Source organism: Salmo salar, chromosome ssa06 (assembly GCF_905237065.1).
Source record: "Salmo salar chromosome ssa06, Ssal_v3.1, whole genome shotgun sequence".
Taxonomy (NCBI): Eukaryota; Metazoa; Chordata; class Actinopteri; order Salmoniformes; family Salmonidae; genus Salmo; species Salmo salar.
In genome coordinates, this window is record NC_059447.1 from 63,219,704 (window position 1) to 63,226,986 (window position 7,283).

A 7,283-nucleotide genomic window follows, 5' to 3' on the forward strand; every position below is an offset into this window, starting at 1 on the left:
TGTCGTTAGTAAAAATGGAAAAAAGCAAGGGGCCTAAACAGCTACCCTGGGGAATTCCTTATTCTAACTGGATTATATTTGAGAGGCTTCCATTAAATAACACCCTCTGTGTTCTGTTAGATAAGTAACTCTTTATACACATTATAACAGGGGGTGTAAAGCCATAACACACAAGTTTTTTCAGCAGCAGACTACGATCAATAATGTCAAAAGCTGTACTGAAGTCTAACAAGACAGCACCCACAATAATTTTATCATCAGCCATTCATCAGTCATTTGTGTAAGTGCGGTGCTTCTTGAGTGTGCTTCCCTATAAGCAATTTGTTTACAGTAAAATAGCATTGTATCTTGTCAAACACTCAGAAGTTTGGTCAAACACAGTTTACTAAGGGTTGGTAACAGGCTGATTGGTCGGCTATTTGAGCCAGTAAAGGGGGCTTTACTATTCTTGGGTAGCGGAATGACTTTAGCTTCCCTCCAGGCCTGAGGGCACACGCTCTCTAGTAGGCTTAAATTGAAGATGTGGCAAATAGGAGTGGCAATATCGTCTGCTATTATCCTCAGTAATTTTCCATCCAGATTGTCAGACCCCGGTGGCTGGTCATTGTTGATGGACAACAATCATTTTTGTCACTTCTTCCACACTGACTTGGCAGAATTCAAAAGTACAATTCTTGTCTTTCATAATTTGGTCCGATATACTTGGATGTGTAGTGTTTGTTGCTGGCATGTCATCCCTAAGTTTACTTATCTTGCCAATGAAAAAGTCATTAAAGTAGTTTGCAAAATGAGTGGGCTTTGTGATGAATGAGCCATCTGTGTCACAACTTCCGCCGAAGTTGGTCCCTCTCCTTGTTTGGGCGGCGCACAGCGGTCGACGTCACCGACCTTCTAGCCGTAGCCAATCCACTTTTCATATTCCATTGGTTTTGTCTTGTCTTCCATCACACCTGGTTCCAATTCCATCAATTACATGTTGTGTATTTAACCCTCTGTTCCCCCGATGTCCTTGTCCGTAATTGTTTGTTGTAGTGCTTGTGCACGGTATGCTGGTATTTACCGGGTTTTGTTTGACCCATTTATAGTATTGTTCCGTTGACGGTGGTTTATGGTTATTAAACACAACCGTTGTAAATCAGTTTCCGTTATCCTGCGCCTGACTTCTCTGCCGCCAGTAGCATCGCATTACAATCTGATTCAATGAATGAAAGAGCCGAGTTGGCTTTTTCCCCAAAATGTAATTTAAGGTGCCCCAAAGCTTTTTACTATCATTCTTTAATTAATTTAAAGAATGTTTGTTACATAGTGTAGTTACTTTTTATTTTTATTTAAAGTGATTCCTTAGTCACGATTTCTTAGTCTGGTAGTCTGTGACTACCGAATCTATCAGGGAATAACCATTGAAAACAGACTTGTAAACACACAAAGGGAAGGGGAGAGATGCTATGGCTATTTGTGAGAAACCATTCCGCTGAAAAGCAAATTTTATGACATACACTATGGAAAGACCGAACCGTTCTCACAAATATACAGTGCCTTCGGGAAAGTATTATGACCCCTTGACTTTTTCCACATTTTGTTACGTTACAGCCTTATTCTCAGATGGATTAAATAAAAAAAATCCTCAGCAATGTACACACAATACCCCATAATGACAAAGCGAAAACAGGTTTTTAGAAATACCTTATTTACATAAGTACTCAGACCTTTTGCTATGAGACTCGAAATTGAACTCAGGTGCATCCTGTTTCCATTGATCATCCTTGAGATGTTTCTACAACTTGATTGGAGTACACCCGTGGTCAATTCTATTGATTGGACATGATTTGGAAAGGCACACACCTGTCTATATTAGGTCCAAGAGTTGACAGTGCATGTGAGAGCAAAAACCAAGCCATGAGGTTGAAGGAATTGTCTGTAGAGCTCCGAGACAGGATTGTGTCGAGGCACAGATCTGGGGAAGGTTACCAAAACATTTCTGCAGCATTGAAGGCCCCCAAGAACACAGTGGCCTCCATCATTCTTAAATGAAAGAAGTTTGGAACCACCAAGACTCTTCCTAGAGCTGGCCGCCTGGCCAAACTGAGCAATCTGGGGAGAAGGGCCTTGGTCAGTGGGGTGACCAAGAACGCGATGGTCACTCTGACAGAGCTCCAGAGTTCCTCTGTGGAGATGGGAGAACCTTCCAGAAGGACAATCATCTCTGCAGCACTCCACCACTCAGGCCTTTATGGTAGAGTTCTCTGGTCTGATGAAACCAAGATTGAACTCTTTGGCCTGAATGCCAATCGTTATGTCTGGAGGAAACCTGGCACCATCCCTATGGTGAAGCATGGTGGTGGCAGAATCATGCTGTGGGGATGTTTTTCAGCTGCAGGGACTGGGAGAGTAGTCAGGATAGAGGCAAAGATGAACAGAGTAAAGTACAGAGAGATCCTTGATTAAAAAAAACTGCTCCAGAGCTCTCAGGACCTCAGACTGGGGTGAACGTTTACCTTCCAACAGGACAATGACCCGAAGCACACAGCCAAGACAAGGCAGGAGTGGCTTCGGGACAAGTCTTTGAATGTCCTTGAATGGCCCAGCCAGTGCCCAGACTTAAACCTGATCGAACATCGCTGGAGAGACCTGAAAATAGCTGTGCAGCAACAATCCCCATCCAACCTGACAGAGCTTGAGAGGATCTGCAGAGAATAATGGGAGGAACTCCACAAATACAGGTGCGCCAAACTTGTAGCGTCATAACCAAGAAGACTCGAGGCTGTAATCGCTGCCAAAGGTGCTTCAACAAAGTACTGAGTAAAGGGTCTGAATACTGACGTAAATGTAATATTTCAGTTTACTTTTTATAAATTAGCAAACATTTCTTAAAACCTGTTTTTGCTTTGTCATTATGGGGTATTGTGTGTAGACTGATGAGAAAAAAAAACTATTGAATCAATTTTAGAATAAGGCTGTAACCTAGCAAAATATGAAAAAAAGTCAAGGGGTCTGAATAATTTCCGAAAGTACTGTAACTGTACCATTGGGTTTGCTGTATCCCAGCTTTCCCAGTTCTTCAGTTGCTGTATCCCAGCTTTCCCAGTTCTTCAGTTGCTGTATCCCAGCTTTCCCAGTTCTTCAGTTGCTGTATCCCAGCTTTCCCAGTTCTTCAGTTGCTGTATCCCAGCTTTCCCAGTTCCCTGACAGTGTATCAGGAGTCGTGTCTCATGTTTCAAACAGAAATTACATATTTTGCTGGGAGCAACAGTATGTCTGATTGTTTAGGGTTGGTTGGCTCTCACATGGCAGAGCAGAGGAGGCAGGAGGAGGGCAGAGAGATATTTCCATATACAGTGCCTTGCAAAAGTATTCATCCCCCTTGGTGTTTTTCCTATTTTCCTACAACCTGTAATTTAAATAGATTTTTATTTGGATTTCATGTCATGGACAAACACAATATCGTCCAAATTGGTGAAGTGAAATTAAAAAAATAGCTTGTTTAAAAAAATATCTGAAAAAAAAAACCCTGGAAAAGTGGTGCATGCATATATGTTCACCCCCTTTGCGCTGAAGCCCCTAAATAAGATCTGGTGCAACCAATTACCTTCAGAAGTCACATAATTATTTAAATAAAGTCCACCTGTGTGCAATCTAAGTGTCACATGATCTGTCACATGATCTCAGTATATATACACCTGTTCTAAAAGGCCCCAGAGTCTGCAACACCACTAAGCAAGGGGCACCACCAAGCAAGCGGCACCATGAAGACCAAGGAGCTCTCTAAACAGGTCAGGGACAAAGTTGTGGAGAAGTACAGATCAGGGTTGGGTTATAAAAAAATATCAGAAACTTTGAACATCCCACGGAGCACCATTAAATCCATTATTAAAAAATTGAAAGAATATGGCACAACAACAAACCTGCCAAGAGAAGGCCGCCCACCAAAACTCACAGACCAGGTAAGGAGGGCATTAATCAGAGAGTCAACAAAGAGACCAAAGATACTCCTGAAGGAGCTGCAAAGCTCCACAGCTGAGATTGGAGTATCTGTCCATAGGACCACTTTAAGCTGTACACTCCACAGAGCTGGGCTTTATGGAGAAGTGGCTAAGCAAACATGTTTGGTGTTCGCCAAAAGGCATGTTGGAGACTCCCCAAACATATGGATTAGGTACTCTGGTCAGATGAGACTAAAATTGAGCTTTTTGGCCATCAAGGAAAACGCTATGTCTGGGGCAAACCCAACACCTCTCATCACCCAGAGAACAACATCCCCACAGTGAAGCATGGTGGTGGCAGCATCATGCTGTGGGGATGTTTTTCATTGGCAGGGACTGGGAAACTGGTCAGAATTGAAGGAATGATGGATGGTGTTAAATACAGGGAAATTCTTGAGGGAAACCTGTTTCAGTCTTCCAGAGATTTGAGACTGGGACGGAGGTTCACCTTCCAGCAGGACAATGACCCTAAGCATACTGCTAAAGCAACATTAAAGTGGTTTAAGGGGACACATTTCAATGTCTTGGATTGGCCTAGTCAAAGCCCAGATCTCAATCCAATTGTGTGATATGACAAAGATTGCTGTACACCAGCAAAACCCATCCAACTTAAAGGAGCTGGAGCAGTTTTGCCTTGAAGAATGGGCAAAAATCCCAGTGGTTAGATGTGCCAAGTTTATAGAGACATACACCCAAGAGAATTGCAGCTGGATTGCTGCAAAAGGTGGCTCTACAAAGTATTGACTTTGGGGGGTGAATAGTTACGCACGCTCAAGTTTTCATATTTTTTTTTCTTATTTGTTGTTTGTTTCACAATCAAAAATATTTTGCATCTTCAAAGTGATAGGCATGTTGTGTAAATCAAATGATACAAACCCCCCAAAAATTTTATTCCAGGTTGTAAGGCAACAAAATAGTAAAAATGCCAAGGGGGATGAATACTTTCGCAAGCCACTGTACATACAGGAATACCTTTATTTCAGGATGCAGGAGACAAACTGTGAAGAGAGGAAAGATAAACATCAGAGGTAAATATTATAGTATAGAGGTATACAGCTTTATCGTCTCATAATGACAGCGGTATACAGGCTGCCTGGTGATGGATTCCCACACAACGGCCTATCATGCCAAGCTTCACAAAGCGCTGCCCATCTAGGCCTTAGGTACAGGGGGAATACTGGCATTCCTCTCTGGCATTGTCCGGCAGCCAAGGAATGAACCATCCCAGCCTTTTAGATCCAGCACGGGACCCCCCTGCACTCTGCAGCGAGCGGCAGATTTCAGATGTTTACCTATACAGAGACGCGAGATCAGTCTGATACTGTCTGACAAATGGGCCTGAGGGTTGTGTGGGCGTAATTCATTATCTGCCATCTTATTGCAATGCCAAGCTAGAAATTAATTTGCAAAGCAGAAAGAAATTAGAAGGCTAGATAGACAATGTGTCAAAAAGCTGTGTCACATCCTCCTACATGGGATAGAAATGACAGAGGAAGCAGATTAATCCAATTCATTCATTCATTGATTCATCACAACACTATTCTTACATTGATACTTGCACATTCCTTTCTGGTGATGATAGAATGTTGAGAATGATTATTTGCACAATGCAACTACTGAATGACCTCGTGTGGATATGAAATGCACACACCTTAAGTCTGTCATTATTGACTTTGTGAACCTGATACAGGTAAGACCTGTAGTTCAGGTAACATTTGGCATGGGCAAAATATTGACTTTGGGCTGAGTCACAGTTGTATTGGTAGATATTTAGGAGGAGTCGTCTCTCATAGGATATAACTATAGCCAAGTGTTGTTCCTGTTCAGGTCACATGGCCAGAAAAAAAATCATGCCCCTAATCATATCCAAGGCCCCCTTTTCAAGGGATGCATCTTAAAAGCCAAATGCAGCCATTTTTATATCAATATCAAATAATTTCTGGGTAACAGTACCTTACTGTAATAGATTTTCATTAAAATAGGCAAAAATAGCTTTTTAGCAAACAACTATTTCTCAAGCAAGAATTTTGCTAGGACTGTCTGGGAGTGGTCTGAGTGGGGAGGGGAAAACTGAAAACTAGCTGTTATTGGCAGAAAGGTTTTGAAGTCTTTTTATTGGTCTGTTAGCCAATTTACCGCATGGTGATGTCACCATGGAAAGCCGAAACTCCTACCCATGTAAACCTGCTGATTTAGAAGGTCCTGTGTAGATTGTATTTTCGAACATCAACTATCAGGAAATAACACTGATTAAATTTGTTAACACTTTTAAAGTGTTAGTTTCATCAGTTGTTGTACAATATGATATAAAACACATGAATATATATTTTTTTACTGCATTGGGCCATTTAACAACAATACCTCAGTCTCCGAAGCTGCTACAGGGCTTCTTCTCCAGGTCCCTGGAATAAAAGAGCTTTTGAAGAACATGCAATTCCCACCGTCTGCTGCAAGGAAGTGTCAGGGTTTGTAATTTGCCAATCTAAGTAACTGGCCATTTTGAGCAGTGTGAAGCGGTGTGAACCCAGCTAACAACAAATGTTCCCACAACTTTAGAGAACATTTTCATAATAATGTTCCCGTGATGTGCAAGGAATGCTTCTGAGAGACCATTCCCTTAACATCAAATAGAACTTACCCAGAATGTGGTTATCATGTTCTCAGAACGTAATATTCAAGACACATTTCATGGGAACGTTACAAGAACATTAATGGGTCCAGTTTTCTGTGGGTTGGGAGAATATTCTATTAATGTCCCACCAAACATACACAAAATGTGGTTACCTATGGGGGGAGGGTTTAGGGTTTCTTCCGGGCGGGGCCTAACTATACTGGCCTAATAAGCACATCCCCTAGAGATATCCCTTATTGAGACAGTGGTTATTATTGGTGCTGGTTGCCTGGGTTCGAGCATTTCCACAAGGAAAAGGTTAAGAGGGGTAACAACACAGCTGCCATCTTTCTTCGATTTTAGGCTTTACGATGGCCTATTGGTAACGGGTTAGCCTACAGCATAAATTCCGTAAGCATGAGACAAGACTTAAAAAAGATATACATGTATATAACAGGCCCGTAGAGATTACCTTCTGAAAGTAATGCGAGTTACTTGAAAAAGTAACTGTAATAATATTACAATATTTTAAGACAATAACTCGTTATATTACTTCGTTACTCATAAATGTAATTTATTACTATACTATATTGCTGTAAGTAATAATATTATCCCCAACATTGGTTCCAAGTGTTTCTGTTGTAATTTGTCTATTTTCCACATAAAAACCTGGAGATGGAAATCTGTGTTGT